Source organism: Furipterus horrens, unplaced genomic scaffold (genome assembly GCF_987537825.1).
Source record: "Furipterus horrens unplaced genomic scaffold, mFurHor1.1.pri manual_scaffold_2, whole genome shotgun sequence".
Taxonomy (NCBI): domain Eukaryota; kingdom Metazoa; phylum Chordata; class Mammalia; order Chiroptera; family Furipteridae; genus Furipterus; species Furipterus horrens.
Window position 1 is genome coordinate 215160835 of NW_028327172.1, and position 25319 is coordinate 215186153.

Sequence of the window (25319 nt, forward strand, 5' to 3'; positions counted from 1 at the left end):
GCAGCCCGACCCAGGGACCAGCCATACTGTGATGCCTGTACCCCCTGAACGTGGACCAAGGCCCCAGCACGCCCCTCCAGTGCCGTCACCCACGTCAGAGCCGCCCCTCTCTGCGGCTGGGACGCCCCTGGCTCGTCACCCACCGCAGGCCACCCCTCCCTCCGCCCGCGACTCCTCTCCTCCCGCCCCATCAGCTTCCTCAACCGCCCGACGCAAGTTCGTGCGCGAGGGAGGTGAGGGTCACCCCACGCCCTCACACGCGGGCCCGACACATGGCTTCCGCTTCCGGTGCAGGTGTACAGCCCCGCCTGCCACCGACCTTTAAATAAGAGCCTGGCTCCTCCCCTTCCGCTTCCTGTCCCCACCCCTTCGCCCTGCCTCCTCGGCCACGCCCAGCACCTGCTTCCTGTCCCACCCCGGCCCCGCCCGGAAAGCCCTTGGCCAGGCTCCCGTGCTGAGGCCCCACGGCTCCCCGGCGCCACCCGTTAGCTTCCTGCGTCCCCCCCAGGCCCCCGATCTCCCCCTGCCTTCGTGCCCGGCAGCTGCGACGCCTCGAGAGGAAGCCAAAGCACCTGCCGGGGTTGGGAACGGCATGGCCGAGATCGGGCTGGATGGACAGGACCCTGTCCCCGCCACGCCACCTCCCTCCTTGGCCTTCCAGAAACGCCCACGGGACGCGGCCACAAAGCCACAGACCCACAGGACACCGGGTCTCTTGTCCGCAGACACGGGCGCCTCGGCCAGAGGTGCCCCTGCCCATTCTGCCAGGCACAGAGCGAGGGAGAGGCGGCGGCCCGGGGCGGCCCCGAGCCAGGACGCGCGGGTCTCTCAGGGCATCCTTCCTGCCCCGAGGCGCTCAGAGCAGCCCCTAAACCACGAACGGCCACGTATACCCGCCTGTCCCACGCCAGGCAGCGCGCGGGGCTTGCCCACCGCAATCCATCCTCAAGGCCTTCTTGTAAAGCAGGTGACAGTGTCCCGTGTGTCAGATAAGGAACCTGTGGCTCAGTGGACTGCGCATCGGCCTGCGAGCCAAGGGTCGCCGGTTCGATCCCCAGTCGGGGCACATGACCAGGTTGCCCGTCAGGTCCCCAGTTGGGGGTGCGAGTGAGAGGCAACCACACAGTGATGCTTCTCTCCGTCTCTCTTGTCCCCTCTCTCTAAAAATAAATAAACAAACATGTTTTTAAAAAGATGCGAAAGATGAAGTCAACTCAAAAAAAAAAAAGGGTGAAGTCACTTCCCAATGTTCAGAGCTTGTGACACAGTCTGTGATTCTACGGCCACATCCCAGCTGCCCAAAGAACTGTGTCAGTTTGAGTTTCTGTCCTCAGGCCCCAGCCTCACGCCTGACATGCTCTTAGAAGACACCCAAGAACGTTTTTAGGAATGAACAGCCGGGCTCCTTCCTTACACGCCCTGCTAGCACCCTCCAAGGACAAAGCATAATGTCAGCAAATTAAATGTCCCTCAATTAGCCACAACACTTCCATAAAACAGTAGTTTCAAAATTGTCCAGTTCATGAAAAGCTTCCAATATCATCAGAAACCACTTTAATTTCCCACCAAACACACAGACACAAACAACTTCTGATAAAACTGCTTCTCATATTCAGAACCCACATAACCCAATGCTCATCAGACAGAGGGGGGAGAGGTTTCTCTCTCAGCCTTCACAAGAGCGTGATGAAACTTCCTTTAGAGCACTCTGTGCGTGTGAAGTTTTCTTTTTTATGTGGCGTTTCACTTACGTGCTGAACTGGAGAGAAGCTTTGGGGCAGGATGAGTGATGGGAACCAGCCCCTGTGCCGCAAGGAAAACGCAGCATCATGGCAGCACACGCCCATCGGACGGACTCCAGTACAGCTCAGCGAGACGCACCAAGCAAAAGCAATAGTCCCTGCTCATACAGCCATCACTCTGTGCCCAAAATAGTTCCCCATTTTCAAATCACCTATTAATCCCTGGTTCTGTGACATGGGTATTGTTAATGGCCATTTTAGTGTCCCAGTAGGAAGGGGTGAAGCACCCTGGCCAAGGTGACCCAGCTAGCAAATAGGGGTGGCAGGCTGTTTCCAGGTGGTCGGGCTCTACTGTCCATGTTCTTATCTGCTGTGCAGGTGCCAGGACCCAAGGACAGAGCCACAAGAGTGACCCAAGCACTGCCTCATCCGAGGAAAGGCCAAGTGACCACATTTACTGGGCAACTCGGCCCCAGGCACTCTCCATACCTGGGGGGAGGTGGCTGCCACCGTCCAGACAGCCAGAAGACGCCAGGTCTTCACACACATAATCTTGGTGCTCCCGAGGCCCCGGAGAGACATGTATCATTTTCCTTATTTCATAGAGACAAATTTTCAGTTGAGAGCAGGTAAGGGACTTGCTCAAGTCCCCACCTAAATGCTCTTTCAGCTGCTACTTGCTGGCCCTTTATTGATGTGCAAGGGCCCCTTACGTCTGAGAAAAGGCCCCAGCCATCGGGTCATTTCTGCCCCACCTCTGCTGAAATGTGTCACATACTCACACCACCGAGACTAAGCAGTTATGACTGGTGACTTTCGAGCAAAGAGCAACTTCTCTTGTGGTTTCCACATCCGTTCGGCGCCAGCCCAGGGCACTCCGCGACAGGTACCCACTGAGCGCCCGCGGCATGCACACAGCCCGGGGGACGGGGACACGGAGCTCGTGTGTCCTGGCTCCTCTCAACAAAGTGACTCCAGAACCGGGAGGACAGGGGCGGGGGTGGCACGAGGCTGAGACTAGCAGGGAGAGACCAGGGGCTCGAAGAGGAACACTAATTACAGGGCTGGGGTGCTCGGACCAAGATGGACTTCCTACCGGGTTACCCACGGTCAGGTTACTAGCTGCTTGGTAGGGAAGAGAGATGGTCATGGCTGACTCTCAGGTGCAGACATTTGCTGAGTCCTTAAATATCCTGGCCCAGGACCAGTGTCCCAATGGCTCCTCCACACCCTTAGAGAGTTCTAGGCACGTCAGGGAGACAGGCCAGGAAACAGACTGTAACAAGCCCAGGTGATGACTAGGAGACCGGGGACATGGGGCCCAGCAGAGTGAGGGAAGGGACATCCGCAGGGGCCCTGGCAGTGGTGAGATGTGGCCAGGCGAGTGGCATCTAGGCCGGCGGAGCAGCTGCAGGAGCTCAAGCCCCATTCATTCATTCCCTCCCTCATTCATTCCACGACACCCCAGGGCCTGGCACGACGGGCCCTGAGCTCTGGCCAGGGAGAGAGACTCTGAACAACACGAGCCTCACAGGGGCCAAGGCTGTGACCAAAGGATGTGGGGGCCCCGGGGGGAAGGGAAGTGACCGAGGAAGTGGGCCTGAGTTGCCTCTCTGCAGAGGTGCAAAGACAGGAGGAACAGAAGGGTCCTGGCAAGTTTGAGGAAGGCAGCCCATTCCATAAGGTGGGCGCCAGGGTTACGGACTGAGCGTCTACGTCCTCCCCAAACACATAGGTTGAAACCCTAGTCCCCAGTGTATGGTATTTGGAAATGAGGCTTCAGGGAATTGATTAGATCATCCAGGTGGAACCCTGCTGATGGGATTAGTCCTTCCAAGAAGAGACAAGAGAGCTGGCTTTCTGAGTCCCCCCCACCTGCTGAGCACACGGTGAGAGGACGGCTGTCTGCAAGCCAGGAAGACAGCTCTCACCAGGAGCTGAGCTGGCAGCGCTTGGTCTTGCTCTCACTTCCAGCAGATAAGGACGCACGGACACAGGGCGTCTGCGCACTTACTTCCAGCAGACGACAGCGCATGGACACAGGTGTCTGCGCGCCCACTTCCAGGAGACAACGACGCATAGACACAGGTGTCTGCGCGCCCACTTCCAGCAGATGACGGCACACGAACTCAAGTGTCTGCGCGCCCACTTCCAGCAGACGACGGCGCATGCACTCGGGTGCCGGGCAGTCGCTTCCAGCAAACGACGGCGCATGGACTCGGGCGTCTGCGCCTCGACTTCCAGCAGACGATGGCGCACAGACACGGGCGTCTGTGAAGGGATGGTGGTCGATGTATAAGCTGGAGCAGAACCACCAGCACCGCAGGGCACCAGAGACACTGACCGAGCCTGGATTTCACACCACACGCCATGGAGCCCTGGGTGGGGGCGGGCGGGAGTCAGGGTCTGGCGCAAGAAATGCTTGATTCTGGCCTTGTTAGGTGTAGTTATCTTAAACTACACAAATAGCATACAAATTCAAATAAACGGCACACCAAATGCTAACCCTCTGGTGACCCCCCCCCCCCAAGCAGGGACCTGGGCTGCTAGGTGGAACACTCAGCTTCGCGCATGTCTTGGGGTACAGCCTCTCCTGTCATCTCCAGTGAAATGTGCCCTGAGACTTCAAGACAGTTGTTGACAAGAACCTTCCCAACTGCAAATGTGGTTTGTAAGGTTCTCAAACACAGAATCGCTCCACAGCCACCACAAAAGCCTGGCAACGCTCAGGACGCCACTGCTGTTAAGACCACCGCTGTGACCCCAAACTTTTCATTTGGAAAGTTATAGTCACCAAAGCAACCTCACTGTTCTTGCTGATTGACCTTGTAAGTAGTAAGTGCCATGAGTTTAAACTCATAAAATAGATGTGATAACACACCCTCCCCCCGTCTCGTATGTTGGGGTGGGCTGGCTCACTTTGTTTCTTAGGCAGGGAAACAGACCCCGACAGGCCAGGGTGCTGCGTGCTTCTGCGGTTACCTGTGATTGCCGTCCCTGCTCGGGGGCTCCCAGGGGGCAGGAGCCAGGCGCGCGGCACACACGGGCTCTCCACCAACGCCGCGTGAAGGCAGGGGCCTGGCAGGCACCACGGGCTGTAGCTGGGCAGGACTCGAACCCAGGCCTTGCGGCTCCTGGGTCAGAGCTAGTTTTCCTCCTCTGCCACCTTCCCTCCTTCCTGAAAATGATGATGCAGCCCCCACCCACCATCACAAGGAGAGAGAGCAAAGGACGACAGGGCTAGGACTCTTCTTTCTCCTGCAGGAAACCACTGGGAGCCGCGCAAGTCTGTCCCTCTGAGAACCACGTTGGACGGGAAAAGCTGCTCTTTACACCCCACAAGTAAGGTCCCCTGTCTCACCGACAGGTCCAGCGAGATGGTAGGGGTGTAATTCGTGTCTGCTGGAGGCAACCAGCCAGCTGTCAACTATTTCAGAAACAAACAGACTAGAACTGCAGGACAGGTGGGGACCCACCCTGCCTGCCCTGGCTCTCAGCTAGAGAGGCATCAAAATTTCCCAGAGGGCTTTAGTGAAGTGCCGGATTGCTGGACCCCAACCCCGTGTTTCCAATCCAGGAGCCCGGAGGCCTGGGGATGTGCATTTATAAAACGCTCCCAGGTGGTGCCCGTGCTGGTGGCCCAGGGCCCCACTGGAGAGCCACTGCTCTGATCTGGTCGTGACAAACCGTCCTTATCACAGCTCATCAAGGTGGGCGTGCATGGAAGGCAGGACGCAGGATGGGAGGGGTGGGGAAGGCAGAGGAGTGGGCATTCCAGGAAGTGGGGCAGCGGGAGCAAATGCGCAGGAGCCAGGAACGGTGGGTACGGAAGCCAGCGGTCCGGTTCGACCGGAACATGAAGGCGTGACTGGGAGTGACAGAGCATGGGACGCATGGAAAGGAAGCGCGAGGCCTTGGAGGTCGGGCTGGGCCCTGCGTATGATGGCATTGATTTCTGATTTCATTGCACTGTAGCCAGAGAATGGACTTCGTATTCTTTCCGTCCTTTCAAATTTATTGAGGTTGTTTTGTGGCCGCGCATATGGTCTATCCTGGAGGACGATCCACGTGCACTTGAGAAGAATCCATATTCTTGGCGAGGCTGTAGAGAAAAGGGAACCTCACGCACTGTTGAGGGGAATGCAGACTGGCGTGGCCACTGTGGGGCTTACTCAGGAAAGAAAACAATAGAGGCAGCAATTCCACTTCGGGTGTTTATCCAAAGAAAATGAAAACACTAACGCAGAGAGATATTCGCAGCCCCACATTCACTGCCGCATTATTCCCCGTAGCCAAGACATGGAAACAACCCGAGCGTCTGCCGTGGGTGACGGATAAAGAAGTGGTGAGTACATGCAATGGGACAGGGTTCAGCCGTGAGGAGAATGAGACCCTGCCGTTTGCAACAGCGTGGATGGCACTTAGGGGCATTGCGCCAAGTTAATAAGTCAGAAAGACAGAGAAAGACAAAAGACTATATGATCTCACCTATGCATGAAATAAAAAATGTTTGTAAAACAAGCTTATAGATACAGAGAAAAGATTGGTGGCTGCCAGAGGGGTGGCAAGGGGGTGGGGTGGGCAAAACGGGTGAAGGGGTCAAAGGCACAAACACCCAGTTATAAAATACATCAGTCCTGGGGATGTTACGTACAGCGTGGAGACGATAGTTAATAATACTGTGCTGCATATTTGAAAGTTGCTAAGACAGTAGATCTTAAAAATTCTCATCACAAGAAAAAAAATGTTGCCACTATATATGGTGATGGTTAACTGGACTTTTTATCTAGTGATCATTTCACAATATATACAAATATCAAATCATTATGTGTTATACCTGTAGCTAAAATAATGTTATGTTAATTATACCTCAAAATTTTTTTTAAAAAAATGCATTCTGACGTTCTTGGTGGAGTATTCTACAGATATCTATTAGGTCTAGTTGGTTTATAGTGTTGTTCAAGTTTTATATTTCCTTGTTGACCTTCTGTCTAGTTATTCTATCCATTATTAAAAGTGGAGTGGCCCTGGCAAAGTAGTTCAGTCGGTTAGAATGTCGACCCAGTACGCCAAGATTATGGGTTTGATCCCCAGTCAGTACACATACAAGAATCGACCTCTGAATGCGTAAATAAGTGAAACAACAAATCGATATTTCTTTCTTTCTCTTTTTCTCTCTCTCTCAAAAAAAAAAAATCAATTAAAAACAAGGAAGTGGGGTACTGAAGTATCCAACTACTGTTGTTGAATTATCTATTTCCCCCTTCATTTTGGTCACTTTTTACTTCCTGTATTTTGGTGCTGGGTTGTTAGATGCATATATGTTTATAATTGTTACACTTTCCTAATGGATTGACCCTTTTATCATTATAAGCTATTGTAAAACATCTCCCTTCATCTCTATTTTTATTTTAAATCTATCCTGTATGATATCAGCAGAGTCGCACCAGCTTTCTTGTGGTTACGCTTTGCATGATGTAACTTCTTCCACCCTTTTATCTTCAGTCGACTTGTATCTTTAAATCTAAAGATGTGTGTCTCCTGTAGATGGCATATGGTTAGATCATTTTTAATATATCCTGGCAAAGTCAGCCTTTTGGTTGGATTGTTTAATCCATTCACATTTCATGCTATTGTTGAGAGAGTTGAGTTCACGCCAGCCATTTTACTTGATGTTTTCCATACAGTTCATGTCTTTTTGTCCCTCTGTTCCTCCTCACTGTGTTCTTTTGAAGTAAGTAAATCAGGCACTGTGTTTGGCATATAAGTCAGAGCAAGAACTTCAAAAGCATATTTCTTTTTGATTCAGAGAGCAAAATTACCTCTGACAATTTTCAGTTCCTAAATGGCTCATGTTCGAATCAATCATAATTTTTTTCTCTCTGGCCCCAGTAAATGGAAGCAAATCGATTACTCATCCAATAGTCAGAGAACACCATCCACAAAAATGTCCATTAGCAGCTTCCTGTGCGGGAAGATTACAGGCTACAGGTTGACCTCCCCACAAGCAGGGGGTATGGGGCCATCTGCCATGTTTTGGGGTCACCTTCATGACATGCAGTGAGTGACTGGACGTGTGGTGACCAAGTGGGAAGGGATGGTTGGGATGCATAGCCAAGTCCGCAGCGTGGGTGCTTTCCAGCGCGTGGCCTCCCTCTCACAGACACCTGGCACAGATGCTGAGGAAGCTCTGGTGAGCAGAGATCCTTTCTGCACCTGCTGCAGCGGACAGATGAGACGCCACCCTAAACTCATCAGCCCCGATCTCTGCCTGAGAGTGATTTCACACACTCCCAAACCTCACTCATTAACCTGCCATTCATCAACACGCGTGAAGGGAAGCTACAGCCCAGAAGCTTGTGAACTGTGAAATCCTAAACCGTAATCTATGTTGTGAACCCCTGAGGCTGGGGCACCCAGCATGCCGCCCCCTGGCGCCAACTTCTGGCTTGAGCACGCCCGATGTCTGATACCGCATCCAGGACCAGGACTCGTCTGTGCATTCGGTCCAGAGCATCCCGCACTCGTTTGGCCACCCCCATAGGAAGTCCAGGGGATCCAGAACGCCAGGTCCTGATAACCTGGGCTCATCCGGGTGACCGGCACACTTCCAGGGAAAGAGAGACACGTCAGCAAAGTGTCCCTTTGCCTGGTGGTGTAAACAGATTAGGCACAACTTGAGTCATCCAGGCCCTTGTTCAAAATAAGATTCCTGGTTGGCAGAAAGAACCTTGTCCAGCCCTGAACCAGGAAGGCTCCGGGACGTGCTACAGAAGCCCACGTACCATCCAGCTTGATAAGCCCACTCACCCAGCTGCTCTGGCCCAAGGACCCAGCCCTGCGGTCTTCCAAAGCCTATTCTGAGGGTCAGCCTGGGAGAAAGGGGGAAATCGGGCCCATTTAACAAAGAAATATGACTTTCTGTGAACAGGGCCGGGGGTCGTACAAGCATAACACCAGGTGCTTGCAAGCAGGTGTGGGTGTGGAAATAGGAGGACCATGTCAGCGGATCCCTGCAGAAACGGCAAGGGCCCTCCTGAGCATCTCTCCACACGGAGCACAGGCACCCTGGGACCCGGACAGGACATCAGGGCGCGGGGTGTAGTGGCTGGTCTCCCCCGTGGCTCCCGGCTGGATCCGGGACTCAAGCCAGACTCCCTCCCGGGCCTAACAGAAAGCAGTGGAGATGGGGTCCAGAGAAGAGGACAGGCACAAAACCACAGGATGGCCTTCCCACGCTGAGAATTAGCTGCCCTCGTCCAATCAGAAGTGGCAGAATCGGCTGCACCAGTCCAATCAGAGATGGAGGGGAGGGTGAGCCCCGCCCACTGTGGGAAGATACTCAGAGAGGTCGTCTGCATTCAGGGACCCTGAAGGCACATGCGATTGCAAGTCCTTCAGAGAATAGCACAAACCCGGCGCAGTCGCTGTGTGCAGGGGCATTTATAAGGCTGGAACTGTTGAGTGGAGGTGACTTAAGAGAGTGGCCCGACACCCTTGAGCCATACCGAAGCCATCACCTCGACGACCAGCTAGAAAAGGCCTACTATGCGCCAGCACAGACTAGGGCCGTCCCTGTCCTCACGAGGCCTGTGCTGATGGCTCCTAACTAGGGACTGGAGATGAATAAACAGCAACCTCACTTCCGTGAAAGCCGGGGGCGCACTCACGCCCTACCCGGCACCTTCCACGTCCCCAAACAGGAAAAGACTACCGTCCACCTTCCGGGAACAGGAAGATGTTCTGCTCCACCACTCCAGCCGGAGGCAGGAGGATCTTCTCCCTGCCCGGCAACCACTCAGCCCATGAAAAGCCACCTCACTGCCAGGTTCCTCCAGTGAACTCTTTGTTTACAACGGTCCCCTTTCCTCTATAAAAGAACACGCCTGCCATTCTTCTCAGCGCTGGGGCGCGGCTTGCCATTACACTGTATGTTCAGAATTGCAATTCGTTGTTCCTACAGAACTCATTGTGCTGGGGAAATAGCTATTCGTTTGAAGTCAACGAGACTCAGTTCTCGTCGGCAGTATGGTTCTCCATCACGCCTCCTTACCTGAATCTCGGTGGCTGGGCGGGCGTTTTATCAAACTTGCGTAGATTGTGGGTCTCCCGTCCCCGCGCCAGCCCCCCCCCCCCCCCCGATGAAAGCTGCCGTGGGCAGGAACTCGCCATGCCTGGTCTCCGTGGGGCCCTCGTTCCCTCCGGGGGCGCACAGGAAGCCCGCAAATGTGCACGGGCCCTGTGGGCGTCAGACTGAGCTTCTTGTTTAGAGAGGAGGAAATTGAAGCACAAAAAAAGAAAAAATAGTAACTCATTTGCCTAGAGTCACATGCTTCACAGAAGGCGGCCCCGACCTGAGCCTGGTCCCCGCCCTCGGGGAGCTTACAGTCCGCAGCAGCGCTCCCCAAAGGAACGCAATGGGAGCCCCACGGCGATGTTACGTATTCTAGGAGCCACATAAAAAAATGAAAAGAAACAGGTGAAACTAATTTTAAGAAAACATTTGACTTAGCCTAATAAATCGAATGGTATCGTTTCTACTTGTAATCAATGCTAAAATTATTACTGAGCGCTTTTACTCTCTTCTCAAAGTCTCTGAGATCCGGTGTGTACTTTTTACTCACCAGCTCAGGCCAACCCAGACAAGCCCCATGTCAGCGCTCAACAGCCCCACGTGGCTGCTGTTTCTGAAACTCGGCTCCAGGAGGTCCCTTTGCTGCTTCAAGACAAACAAGTGTGTGACGTACAGAACTCAGTCTGAACCATTTCTAAAACGACCGGCGGCAGTAGCACCACCAGGTGGCAAACACCTACTGCCCCCCAACACGGGTCTGGACAGTCTGCATAGGTTATGTCTGACCTTCCTGGCAGCCCCCAGACACAGGGCATTCTGAACAGAAGGAGCTCAGGAAGATTAAGTGATGTGCTCTAAGTCACAGAGCTACTAGCATGGCGGAGTCAGGGAATTGCTTTTCCTAGCTTATGAGGACGGGGCACTGATCGTAAACAAGGAAAAAAAAACAACCCATTTCAGATCGTGATGATTTCAGAAGAAAACACTGCCCAAAAGGAGAACGGCAGTGGAGGGGGAGGCGGGAATCTACCCAGGATAGGCAGGGAAGACCTCTCCAAGGAGCGAAATTTAGGCTGAGTCGTGAAGGATGAGAAGCAGCCAGTTTTGGCCAGGCCAGGGCAAGAGCATGCCAGACAGCAAGCAGCAAACACAAATGCCCCAAGCAGGGGAGCCCATCCTGTTCCAGGAACCAAGAGCAAGGCAGCCAGGCTCCCAGCACTGGGCCAGCTGCCTCTCTAGGCCACGCAGTTGGCCCCTATGCCATCCCTCCTGCCTCCAGGCGCGCCCACGCTCTTGGTTGCAAAATGAGAAGCCAAGAAACCGTTCTCCAGATGTCAAGAACAAGTAAGGCTGGAAGCTCCAGTGCAGGGCCTGGCATGGAGCGTACTTCCACGCCTATCGGACAAATGGCTGAACTGATGAAGGAGTTGGGGGGCCACCAGAAGAACAAAACCCGGGCATCCAAGGTCCCAGGAAGAAGGTGTTAACACCTGGAAGTCTTGCTTCAAACACTACTCACACCAGCCAAACGGCAGAAACAAACCAAACAGCCACCAAAAGACCATAACATGTAGTACGTCCATACACTAGGATAGTATCCGGCCACCAAAAGGACTAAAGTACTAACACGCTACAACATGGATGAACCATGAGGACATTACGCTGAGTGCAAGAAGCCAGTTGCATATAACTGCCTTTATATGAAATGTCCTGAATGGAGAAATCCAGAAAGAGAACGCAGATCGCAATGGCCAGGGCTGAGGGGGAAGGGCTAGGGGTGCAGAGGGACTGCTGAAAGGGTGCGAGGCTTCCTCTGAGGGTGGTAAAAAGAACCAGACGGAAGCGACGGCTGCACGAGGACGGAGGTACTAAACGCCACCAAATGGTACACTTCCCAGTGGTTAGCTTACATTGTGTGAATTTCACCTCCATTTTTTTTTAAAGGAAGTGGAAGAAAAAAAGAATCATTTCAACAGAAGAGGAGGTCATAATTCTGTTAAATAAACCCCACATCCCAGCAAGCCAATAGGAGACCTGCCTCCAGAAGCAGCAGGGTACCTGGGAGAAGAGGACAGACAGAAGTCCCAAGTTTCAAAGAGGCAGAAAGCTACTTTACCAGGCCTCTTGGCGCCTCCACTCCCGATGCCCGTCCTCCCCGCGGTCTGCCCGTCCTCCAGAGGAAGCAGGACACCCTGTGTGGTGTGCCCCACCCCCAACCCAGGGGCCAGTCTGGGACTCCTGAATCCAAACGCAGCCAAGGTGGAGGCGCGGGGCCAGCGGGCTAAGCCAGCACGTCCCCTGACCAGGCACACACAAGGCCATTACTGCCACAATGGGCAGCCCTTGGCAGTCCTGGGAAGGCCGCACACAGAACCTTCTTTCATTCCTGAACGTGGCCCGTCAGCCAAGTCCAGGCCACGGGGTAGAGGACAGCAGGACGCCTGCGTCCACACAGCATGCGGGTTCCCCCAGGTCCAGTCGGGGTTATAGGAAGCTTCCAGGCCCCGGAAAGCATAAGGGGCACCAGTGGCCACAGGGAGAGAACAGATGAACCTAACACCCGATTAAAGTATGGCTGCTGGAGGGAACGGCAAGGTAGCCCCTGTCCCCTGCACGAGGCTGGGCCTTCATCGCTGTCTTTTATTTCAACCTCACGCCACATGATCTGCAGGCGGGGGACTGGGGTTAACCCCATTTTACAAAGAGGACCCTGGATTGTGGAGGGTTCAGAGGGGTATTAACGCCTCAGCCATGATCAGAGTTGGTAAGTGGCAGAGCCAACATTCGCACCCAAGGCTGCCATCAAAGCCTCCTGTGCTGCATTATCCATCGTCCACCAGCAGCACGGGGTCATGGGCACCAACGGGAGCTGCCTATCCGGGTGACAAAGTGACAGAAAAGCTCCAGAAACGGAGGTGGTGATGGTTGTGCAACATGCAAACATACTCAACGCCACTGGACTGGCACTTAAGTGTGGATAATATGTTAACCATAATTAAATATTAAATATATTTAACACAATAATATTTTAAGAAATGGTCATGGTCCAGGCCATTAAGAAACTGTCAACAAATTTTTAGAATAGGTATCACACGGCCCTGGCTGGTGTGGCTCAGTGGATTGAGTGCCAGCCTGCAAACCAAAAGGTTGCCGGTTCAATTCCCAGTCAGGGCACAGGCCTGGGTTGCGGGTCAGGTCCCCAGGGAAGGGCATGCGAGAGGAAACCAATCAATGTATCTCTCATACATTGCTGTTTCTCTCCCTCTCGTTCCCTCTCTCTAAAAGTAAATAAATAAAAGTTTTGAAAAATATATTTTAAAAAAAGAGTAGATATTATATAGACCACATTCTCTGAATATGGTAAGATTTAATTAGAAGCTAATAAGAAATATAAATCCCTCCTCCCCAGAAAATAATAATAATAATGTGGGCTGCTTGGGTTCAAATCCCTGCTCCCCACTTTCCAGCTCTGTGGCCCCGGACAGGCTTGAGAGCTTCTCTGTGTCCGTCTATAAAATGGGAAGCACAGCCGTCTCCTCTGGCTTGTGTCCGGGATGGAATGGACTCATCAGGGACAGACAGGTGAGGGGGCGGCGACTTCACACTGCCAATGTTTCCGCCTGTACAGGTGCCCGCCACGAGCGCCCCACGCTGCCAATACAACGCGAAAGCAGCCACGGGCAATCGGTGCACAAATGGGCGTGGCTACGTGGCAATGAAACTTCATTTACCAACAGGCGGCGGGCTGATGGGTCAGACCTTGCCAACCCCCGACACTTGGTAAGTGCTTGGCAGATGTTAACTGCTATAATTAAGAAAAACGGCACGTATCTCACTTCAAGACCAATGAAAGGTACAAGGCTTCTGGTTACGGGCCCGAAAATAAACACTAACACCAAAGGCAAGCACCGAGTCCCTGTCCCTGCGGGAGAGCGGGCCCCGCCCTCACCCTGAGCACCCCAGGGCCCTCTGCTGCTTTTTCAGGGTGATGCTAGTGATCTCTTTGCCTATGCACCCCCGGCAAGTACTTCTGCCCTTCGCACCTCCTCCAGGAGGGGCTCCTATGCCCTGCCCCTCACAGAGTGAGCCCCCCCAAAACCCACCTCTGGCCCATACATAGTCCCTGGGCTAGACACCTGGCCTTGGAAAGGCAAGAGCAAAGAAAACGTTGAGCGCATTCAGGGCTCCAGGGGCAATGCCGGGGTCCCGCTGCTGGCCGGCCCCGAGCTCCTTTTCTGAGCGTGGGGTCCCAGCCACACCAGCGGCTGCCAGCACTGGCTCAGAGGCACCAGCCTTCTCTCGCGAGCACTGACGGGCCCCTCTCACTGACTCCTCACACGCGCCCACGGAAGGTCAGCTTCCATTGCTTCGTGGAGCAGCACCTCAGCCCTGGAGCAAGGCTCGGTGACTGGTGAGTCCCAGGCCCCCCTCCACGGCCACACACAGCCCTGGCTTGTCAGGTGCCCCCATAAGCCTTACCCCAGAGTGGTGCTGTGCAGCGTAAACGAGACAACTCACAGCAAAAGTGGGAGTTTAAGCAACGACAGCTATTTTCCTCATGTGAACGTGACCGAGAAAAGAACTGGGCACAGAGAAGTGCAGTGACTTGCTCCAGGTCACACAGCCAGTAGCGTCTGAGCTGGTCCTCAGTGCAGCTCCTCCGACCCAGCCCTGTTTGTTCCTTCATGGCTCCGTGGCCGCTGCTTATGAGGATGAGTCCCATTAAGTTTTCCTAGGAACTGGGTGGAATTGACTGGCACCACCTTACCCCAAACACTGGGCAGGGAAGAAGTCCAGATGAAGGAGGCACCAAAGGATCAGCTCCGGGATCAGGGAGCAGCCTTCCCTAAGTGGATTCTGAGTTCAGGCTTCTGCCAGGCAGCTCAGCACCTTCTCACACAAGTCTGCACAGCCCACGCGAGCCCACGGGCCCCCCCACCCACACCCTTCCTCTTCATCCCCACTGCTTGAAGACTTCAGTCGTTGTTAGCTAGGAAAAGAGAAAGAGGGCCTCTAACTGGGGCGTTTGCTCTGAAAAAGCTAAAGGAGTCATTTTAAGTCACTTGCCACACGCTCCCTCATCATCATCACCACTTACTACTAAATGCCTCCTGTGGCCAGAGATCACACCTCTGATCCCCACACCAACCCAGCCAAAGACAAACCACCATCCTCACTTATACAGGAAAAGGAGGCTCAGAGAGGTTAACCCTCTTGCCCAAGATCACACAGCCATGAGGAACAGGACACAGCTGAGTCCAGCTTCTGAAGCCCTACAGGTTGACCCAACCACCACAGGGGGAGGGGGACTGAGACCCAGGATACACTGCAGTCACCCCCAACCTTCCCCAGGGAGGCACCCCATTTCAGGTTGAAGGTCCAGGAGGGAGGTGCCTACCCAGTCACAGCTGAGGGAGGGACAGGGCCTGAATGGGAACCCTGGCAGTCTGGCTCCAGAGCTGACAGAGGTAGGTTCCCGGCCTGGGGAGTTACACAAACAGCCACAGCACACGGTGCTGATCACTGCTGGCTCACATCTTCCTGAGAAGTCAGTTCTTCTGCCGTCCCTCCCCTGGTCCAGAGTTGGGAATGGGGGCCTCCAGCGCACCTCATCCTCCTGAAGACTTTTCAGCAGATGTAGGGCAGCCCCTCAGGCTCTCTCCCCCTCTGTACCTGTCTCTATGGCGCTGGCAGAATGGGTGCCCATGTGGTGCCTCCCGGGAGGATGGAGCCCCCAGCAAAGCCAGCCACCCTCAGATCTCACTGTGCCCCCAGCCTCCAGGGGGCAAGGTCTGCTTATGGACAAAGGACACAAATATTATCCTCTGCATGGGAATCAAGTCCTGAGAAATCAGATCAGAGAGCCACACAACCTGTGTGGCAGAGCCCGGGAACACCACAAAGAAGTAACAGGAGAGCCTGGCTGTATCGTAGGAATAGGGGTTCTGAAGACAGGCAAGGGAAGGGAACGTTTCCAGATAAAACAAATAGGATGTGGGGAGAACCTAAGTGTAAAGAGGTGTCTAGGGAACGCAGAGGCGGCAAGGTGGCTGAGACAGCGCAGGGGGAAGGGGAGAAGTGGGCCAGGACGTGAGGAACCTGTGAGGTCGTGGGGGCGGGGGGTCCATGGATGGCTGCGAAGGAGACATTGGCAACGATCTCATCCGCTGGGCCCACATGAGGGGCTTCTGGATGTGAGCGGGCACAAGGTGAGAGCGGCTCCCGGCTTGGAGCAGAGATGTCAGCATCACAGACCCCAAGTCCCAGCAGCAACAAGAACTTGCCGATCGTCCATAAGCCCCCACTGAGTTGTAGCAGGCAGAGAGTTTCCTCAGAGCAGCGCGTCTCCACGGACCAGACAACGCCCACCCGGGCAAGCCCCCTAATGGGGCCCCCTACCCACCCACGCCACCCCAAATCTGCCCCACCTCCTCATCCATCCCGGCTCACAGAAACACCACACGCCCACCCAAGGTTCCCGAGGAGAGGCCCGCTCCTCCCACAGCCTCGCCACACACCAGTGGGTCACAATGAGGTAGGGGTGAGGGCCCCCCCTTAGGCCCTGTATTTACTGGGGGTGGAGGGAGCCCTGTGTGAGGGGCTAAGGTTGTCCCTGCCCTCCCAGACTTCCTAATCTGGTCAGGGACACAGAAGCCATCAGAGGGGACAGTAGTGTGTCCAGCTCTGCCACACAGGGGCGCGCAGAGGGGCAAGGGGCTCTCCCTGACCTTGGTCCGGGAGGAGTTGGCCAGCTGAAGGAAGGCCGTTCCCAGAGAGGGAATAGCAGGAGCAAAGGCCCAAGGACAGAGCGCCTGGGAGTGTGCACGGAAGGGCTGGGGTTGGCGGAGAAGGCCCGGTGGTTCGATACAGTATCTCTAGCGCTTAAGGAGCCGGACAGCGGCTGGCGGAGAGCCTAGGCCGGCCAAGCAAGCAGGCAGGAGGAGGGCAGGGCACGTGGGGGGGGGGGGGGGGGGGAGGTGCTTCTATGGCGAAAGACTAAGCCTGCCAATCGGCCTCTATCAGAGATGAGCAGGCCGGGTCCTCAGGAGCCCAGAGCAAAGGGAGTGCCCGAAAGATGGAGATTTGGAGACAGGGAGCTGGAGTCGAGGGTGTGGCGCACTAACGCAGGCCTCAGAGGCCGGTCGCGTGAACGCAGGGTGTCCAGCAAGGTGCCCAGCTCCACTGAAGCCAATTCCCGTGCGCCATCTCCGGAGGCCTCGTGCGCCCAGGGCGCGCCGGCCGGGCAGGAGGGTGGGTGCCAGCCTTTCTTCCCATCTCTCCAGCCTCCTCCGCTGCGCCCACATGGGCGGAGCAGCGCAGGGGTCTGCGTGGCAGGGGCTGCGGCAGCGTGTGCTGTGCGTGGGGTGGGGGTGCAGGCAGGGCGGCCTCACCCTCCCGGCCCCCAGCTGCCGCGGCGCGGCCCCAGGCTCCATCCTCCGTGACTCCTTGGCGGGGAACCGGGGACCCTGACCTACTCGGCCGTAGGACACTGAGGGTACCGGCCGGCCACGCCCCCCTAGCCACTCCCTGCAGGCACTTGGTGGATCCCCTCCCCCCCTTAGTTCGGGGGAGGAACGGGAGAGGTATGGAAATGGGAGTGGCGAGAGAAAGAGGGGGGCTGGGGCAGGACAGGGAGGGGGCGTAGGTAGAGAGGCTACGCAGAAGCCTCCGGCCGCAAGATGCTGCAGAGAGATTTGGAGAGGAGTGGGGGATGGGAACGAAACAGTGGGGGCCCACCGGAGTGAGAGGCGAGAGTGGCAGGGGGCTCAGAGGAAGGTGGGCCGTGGGGCGGGGCGGCACCGGCCACTGCGTCCTTTGCCACCGGACCCGCCCATCGGCCTGGAGGTCCGCGGGTCCCCTGTGGACAGCGCGCGCCTCCCTTCCCCGGGCGTACCTGTACCTACCTGCTCGGCGCTCAGGCCCGAGCCGGGCAGCAGCAGCGGGCGTAGCGAGCGCAGCCCCGCGCCGCATCCTCCGGCCGCCACCTCCCGCCCGAGCTTACGCTGCCGCCGCCCCGGGAAAAGAAAAAGGATGCGTGCAAAAAAAAAAAAAAAAAAAAAAAAAAGACCGTAAGAAGCGAATGATGAAGACAGGCTGATGCGCGCGCGGCTCGGCGGGGGTCCAGCGGCAGCGGCGGCGGTGACAGTGCTCCCAGCAGCCGGCCGGCGTGTGCCGCACACTCCCGGCCGCAGCTCCCGCGGCCACCAGGCGCCTGGCTCCCAGCGCAGCCCCGCCCCTCCCCCCGAGGCGCCCCAACGATTGGCCCGCCCTCCTGTCAGTCAGAAGGGAGGGCGTGGTGCTCGCCCCGCCCCCGCCCAGGGCCGAAACCGGGAGCAGTTCTGCGGCTAGACAGGAGAAGGTCTGAGCGTGCGCATTGGGCCCAGCGCCCCGCGTCCGGGCAGGGCTGGGGTCCCTCGGATTAGTGACCCACGCCCTCCGGGTCTGGGTGCAGGGTGGGTAGAAGGTGTCGCTGGGAGGGGCTTTCGGGTGCCAGTTAGAGCTAACGGCTCCGGGAAGTTTGTCCCTATCCTCAGAAGGTGCACATCCAATTTTGTTTTGTTTTGTTTTTTGGGTGGTGGGGGTGATACGTAAAACATGAGACTCAGGTCATCCTGGGCAGTTGGTGCCGGGGAAGACACGACTACAGGTACGATGTTTCCCCCTTTGTACAGAAATCTGAGGATCACAGATTAAAGGAAAATGTTGAAGGTGCCACAGCTAACAAGTGATGGAGAGGGAAAGTCTTACTCCTGAGCCCGTGACCGTCACCACTGGGCAAAGCCATACCACCAAACCATAGTGGAATGAACGGTGTGATGTCCACCTGAAGCTTAGAGGAAGAGTAGCTTTAGCTAGGCAAAGGTTCATTCGTTCAGTTGCGTTCCACAATATTCATTGAGCACCTGCTAGGACCCAGGTAGCCATGAAGATTTTAGGGATCCCACAGGGAACAACAGAGAGAAGCCGCTGCCCTCCTGGGACTTACACTCCAGCGAAGAGAAGGGAGGGAAGAGCATCCACATAAAGCCTTCTCATAGGCATGGGTAAACACCCTGACCGAGGAAAATGTAGCATATCTGAGATTCTTAAAAAGAGCAGAGACGGGAAGGGGAGAGTGGCCAAAGACGAGGGTGGGGAGGTGGGCAGGCTCGTGCATCTCGTAGACTATGGGAAAGTTGTTTAGCCTGAGACTGTTTCACCAAGTAAGGTGGTCCTCAGGACCGCTGTCGGACTTACATATTTAAAATGTACTGGTCAGGATAAGCTATGAGAAGCCACAGTAACAAACAAACTCAAATCTCACTGTCTTTTTTGAACATGCAACACATCCCATCGGCTCAGCAGAAGGCTCTGCTTATTCTGGTCTGTCTCAACTCTCTCTGTGGTCGTTTGGTAGTAGAAAGGAAAGGTGGCAAATTGTACTGGCTTTTAAAGCTTCCTGTTGAAAGTAACACATCACTCCCCTAGGGATTCATTGGCCAAAGCGGGTCACATGGACACCCCTGGCTTCACAGACATTTCTTTTTTTAAATTAAGGATGGCACATTGTTGCCTGAAACAAAATTACAGTTCTGTTAGTGAGGAAGAGGTGAGGATGGATACTGAGCAGGCAACTAGCAGTGGTGGATAAGGTTTCATAGGACCTGAAGCTTCTACACTTTGGAAGCCCTCTTTAAGAAAAATAATTTAAGGAAAATTTTACAAATACAAAATTAGGTATAAAAGTAAATATTTATAATAGTAAACACAAATGTTTAATGTTTCAAGTTGACAGATATCACTAACTTTACAAAATCCAGAAAAATAATAATAATTTTTAAAATTATCTGCCTGACATCCACCTTTATATCTTTCTCTCCTTTTGTTGTTGTTGCTTTTTTATCCTTTTGGATGGTCTCTTCATAGGACAATGATTTTGCAATATTTTTTCCTGTGGAGAAAATAGAAAGTTCGGGGTACCGCTCCAAATGGGATTTTTTCCATGTTGGTTAGAACACTTCCTTTCAGCCTCATAATTCACTATTGGTAGTCAGGTTCATTTGTTGTCAAATTTGGGGAGCCCTCTCTCATTTTTTCATAAATGAACCCTAAGACTTAGAAGAATTACTTTTTTCAGTTCCCTTATTGTACTCGTACTAATTTTCACAATGGAAGGCAACTTCACACCTGGGGATGACTCACCAGTGCTTCCTACCCCCTGGTACCCCTCGCAGGCACGTGGGGAAGCACCTGAAAAAGGCAGATGCCTGGGCTCCTCTGCACCCCACTGAAGTGGGGCCTCTGCGTAGCAGGGCCCTGGAATTGGGATTTTATGCCCCAATGACTCTGACATGAGCCGAAAGGTCCTGGTTTGGGTGATTCCTGGCTTGCCTTGTGACTCTGAAGGTCCGCAAGCCCAGATCTCCCTGTTGGGAGGATACCTTCTAAGCCTTGTGTCCCCTCCTCCACCCATATACTCCGGTGCCAGGCACCCTAACACAAGTGCTTACCTGGTGACCCTGGGTTGGCATACCGTGAGGGAGGACAATCCTGGAAGCCATTATACCTGCCCAGAGAGTAATAGCTTGACCTTCACAGATTGGCTGAGAACCACATAAACACATCCCATTAAACTCAGATGAAGACACCGTTGGCTCAACTTCCTTTCAGCTACTTCCCCATAATGCCCTTGGCCCCCTCGACACCTCCGGGCATGAGAAGTGTGGTAATGGGAAGTCAGAGGGAAAGAGGCAGTGAGTGTTATGGGCTAATTATGTCCCCTCAAAATTCATATGTCGAAGTCCTAACCCCCAGAACCTCAGAATGTGACTGTATTTGGAAATTGAGTCTTTAAGTAAGTGATTAAAGTAAATGAGGTCACTGGGGTGGGTCCTGATCCAATCTGAGTGGCGTCCCTATAAAAAAAAGTGATTAGGACACAGAGGGACAACCATGTGAGGACACAGGGAAAGACGGTCATCTACACACCAAGGAGAAAGGCCTCGGAAGGAACCAACCCTCCCCACACTCTAATCCTGGACTTCCAGCCTCCAGAAGTGGAAAAAATGAGTTTCTGTGCCACCCAGTCTGCGGTGCTGTTATGGCAGCGCAAGCAAACTGATACAACTTAATACAGTTAGACGTGGCTAGGCCTCTACTGTGTGCCGGTGCTCTGCCGAGGCACCAGGGCCATGGCGTGGGAACAGCTAGTGTCTGTCCTCAAGCGTTCATGAGCAGTGGGAGAGACAGAAGAGTGTGTGGATCATTGTGATGGGGTAGCCCAGGGCAATCCGAGTGCAGGGGAAGGAGCTCCTAGAGCTGCCTAAATGAGTCAGGGGGGCTTCCTGGAGGAGGAAACACTTGAGCTGAGCTTGAACAAGGAGAGGGTAAACAGAGGGAACCTCATGGAAGTGCGAAGACCACGAGAGGGGTTTCCAGCCTGCTGCCCCCTAGAGGACATACACAGTTATGAGGGGACTTCTGGTGATGGAGGAATTTGGAAGAGGGCAGGGCACCAGGGCCGTGGATGGTGGACTCTGGCAGGTGCGTGGAGGCTGGAGGGGAAGTGGAGGAAAGCTGCTGAATGGTGGAGATGAGGCAAGTTGAGAGCCAGATTCGGGGCAGTCTGAGCATGATCCCAGAAGGACAGGTCAGGACCCTCTAAGTGGCAACCCCCCACACCCTTGACTGGGTGGTTGAAAATGATCCAACTGATCAGATTTGCTTTCTGGGTGGTGAGCTGTCCTGAGCCAGGGGGTTGGGGGGTGGGGTTGAGGAGTAATAATAACAAGAGCAAACATGGGTCAGGCTTGCCCTGAGCAGGCCCCAAGGTCAGCACCCTGTGAGTGTCAGCTATTTAGTCTGCACAACAGCCCTCGGTACAGCGAGGCTGGGTCACTGGCCCAAGAGCACACAGCCAGGAGAACCAGAGTTCAAACCCAGCAGCCCGGCTCTGGAGTAAGTGAGTCATTACATCATTAATCACAGCATTTATTGAGCACTTACTGGGTGCCAGGTGCTATGCCGAGCCTCACATATATTAACTCATTTCAACCCCCTCCATATCCTTAGAAACTGAGGAATGGAAAGGTTCGATAATTTTCCTAAGGTCACCAGTGGGTAAGTGGGAGAGCCCTCATTGAAACCAGCAGCCCAGCTCCCACAGTGGCAGGGGACAACTCTGCCCTGCTGCAAAGACGCAAAGGGAAAGCCCCAGGTGTCCCCCTGAGGCAGAGGGGCACAGGAAACCAGTGCTGGGCAAGGAATGGGGAGTACCAGGCTCTGTCATTGGCTCAGCCACAAGTTAGCTTTGTCCTCGTGCCAAGTCTCTGTCACCTCCCCATCAAGTAGAAATGATGCCACACTCACCCCTGCCAGACAGCCTGGAATGTGAATCCTGTCCCACCATTTGCCCCCTATGTCACTTGGAGCCTCAGTTCCCTCATCTGAGTAATGGGAAGAACAGCACCTACCCCACAGGCCGGTAAGGATATTGAAATAAAACGAGGTCTGTCCAGAAGGCACCCAGCCATGCCATATGAAAAATAGAGGCATTTATTGAAGAAGATACAAAATACAAGAAACACTACACAGGACAATGACCTCTCAGTCCCCTTCAAAGTAGGCACCTTGGGACCTCACCCAGCTCTCCCAGTCGCCATCAGCTGCCCTGTCGTATTTTCCTGAGTCTCATCAATGGTCTGAAATCTCTTCCCTTTCAAAGGTGATTTTAGTTTGGGGAAAAGCCAGAAGTCACAGGGCGCCAAGTCTGGGCTGTAGCGAGGCTGAATCGCCTAGGTAATTTGACATTTTGCCAAAAAACTCTGCAGGAGACGTGATGCATGAACAGGTGCGTTATCATGATGAAGCTGTGCATCATCAGGTGCCCAGAGCTGCAGCCTCTGAGTCATCTGAATAGTTTCCATGGAGGAATGTTCAAGCTTCATGAAAACTTGATGCAGATTTGTTGCTCTGCTCGCTCAGTCATTTTGAATGCGACAGCCACACAGTACCCACGCTCACTCAGCAGCATCTACTGCCCCCACTGACCAGTACAGTGAAGTCATCATTGTTCACGCATGTGCATTCCAGTCCTCTCTCCTTGGCCGCCAGGTTACATCGATGTCACACAAACAGTTCTGGTTATATTAACAATGGCCGGACTTTTCCAGACAGACCTCGTAGATGATGATCGTGGTGCACCTCAGACAGAGTGTGCTCAGGCAGTGAACGCCCCTGCTATTCACAGCAGAAAAGCTTACCTCTTTCCATCGGGCAGGGGAGGCTTTGTGATGCTTATTTTCCAGATGAGACAACAGAGACTCAAGACTGGGGAGTCCCAGTGACTCTGATGGAAAGGATCTGAAAACTCCAGCCGGGTCTCTGTGACCCCAAGTCCACGCCTTTCATCAACTCTCTTCCAAATCCAGGAGGACGAAGATGAGAAGTGGACTAAGTGAGAAGGAGCTGCCTGAGCCCATTTGCTTAACTTTATTACAATGGCAAATCGTAGAAACAGAGGCCTGATTGGTTAGTGGTTGCCAGGAGGTGGGGAGGGCGCTGCAGGAGGTGGCCGTGGCTATAAAGGGTTAGCAGGAGGGATCCTTGCATGGAACTGTCCTGTGTCTTGACCGCGGTGGTGGGCACAAGAATCTACAAGTGATACAATCACACGGAGCTAAACACACACACAAGTTCCCATGAAGGCAGGGAAATCTGAGTAAGATGAATGGACTGTATCGATGCTGATCACCGGCCTTGGCCTAACATGCCACAGTCTTGTGAGCTGTCACCACTGTGGAGACTGGGTGAAGGTGTAGTGGCTTGGTCTCTCTGTATTGCTTCTTAGAACTGCATGGGACCACAGGTTGTGTCAAAATGCAAGGTTTCCAAATGGACACTGGGGGACGTTAAGGCAGCGGACCGAGGCCCTTGCACTGGGCACAGGGGCCTCTGGGCTTCTTCTCCGGACGCAGGTGGAGCCACCAGGAGGGGTGCGAGGCAGGCAGAGCACCCACGTTCTCCATCACCATCAGTACAGGGCATGTCTGGCCTTCTCAGTGTGAAGGTCCCTGGGCCAGAACATGCTTTTCTCTTCTCCTCCCTACCTTTCAAATGAAAACGGCTTTCTGAGGGCTATTTCTGGTCCTATGAATGGTACATGCTCGTTGTAAACAATTCAAACAATACAGGAAGCCAAAAAAAAACAAAAAACAAAAAAGGTCACCTTGGACCTCGCTGGGCCTGCTAACCTCCATGGGCCATCAGGAACTGCTGGTTTGAAGGTTTAAACTAACAGGTGACATGTCGCCCTTCCGCCTCAATGTACAGACTTTACATCAACAGCCAGTGCTACCGCGTGCAGCGAAGGCTGTCCCTCTGCTGGGCGTGAAATGCCAAGTCCTTGTGATTTTGCATTGCTCTGCCTGCTGGAGAATTGGAGGAATTCAAATATATATATATATATATATATATATATATATATATATATATATATATATATGTATGTATGTATGTATATGAAAATATATGCCTTCAGCCCTGGCTGGTGGGGCTCAGTGGACTGAGTGCCAGCCTGAGAACCCAAAAGTCGCTGGTTCAGTTCCCGGTCAGGGCACACGCCTGGGCTGTGGGCCAGGTTCCCAGTTAGGGGCGTGGGAGAGGCGGCCGGTCCATGTGTCTCCCGCACATACATGTTTCTCTCCCTCTCCTTCTCCCTTCGTTCCCTTCTCTCTCAAACTAAATTAATAAAATCTTTAAAAGAATAATATACATGCCTTCAGATTTAGTTCTTTGAGAATTGCCTAGGCAGGCCCTTGGCCCGTTCTGTCAGGCTTTCTGTCCCTTTTTAAGCGCTTCCAGCACAGCGGTCACCCTTCTGCCCGTTCCCAGACCTGGCACTCAGCTCCTGACTTTGCTTGTGGCACCTCTTACCACGAAACGACAAACTGTTTATGTCGTCGGCTGTGCAAACATGTCTCTCACTTTCTTTTTTCATACAGCTTCGAAGTTCCACTCTTGGTCGGAAAGTCGCCAAGGCACCTAGACTTTACATGCGGCCTCCAAGACTTTCTGGCAAGTACCAGAAAAGTTGGTTTCCCTGGACAGTCGTTAGGGAGTGTTTATTCACAGTCAAAAACATTAAAACATGGTCTGGATGGCAAATGTGAGCCTATAAGAGACTTTTAAGGAGAGAAGTTTCCAATTATTGTAAAATACCCTTTTTAGTTTGAAATATTGCAAGAATCTCAAATAAGATATATAACATAAATATATTCCAAAGCTCCTTAAGGGGGTTTCCAAAAACGCCAGCTCCATTTCTGTACCGCGTCAACAAAACCCACGGCGAACTTGCACTGTGCCCAAGTAGCCCCACGGGGACCCCGGAGCGTCCCAGCGCACCGCAGCCCTTCCACACAGTAAGAAATGTTTATTGCCCTTTTTGAGAACAGAGGCTGGACAGTCAGCCAGTAATGGTTAACTAGGCCTTGTTACTTCAAGATTTAACTTTCTTCGAGGAGTAA

The 25319-nt window shown here is 53.8% G+C and overlaps 1 protein-coding gene across 1 annotated transcript in view; it reads right to left on the reverse strand.

Moving 5' to 3' along the window:
* Window positions 1-17872, reverse strand: part of JAKMIP1 (janus kinase and microtubule interacting protein 1) — a 68001-nt gene extending 50129 nt beyond the window's left edge. Inside the window, exon 1 of the mRNA XM_090267096.1 lies at window positions 17721-17872. The gene's annotated coding sequence lies outside the window, so the exon portion shown is untranslated. The remainder of the gene's footprint in view (window positions 1-17720) is intronic.
* Window positions 17873-25319: the final 7447 nt, after the last annotated feature.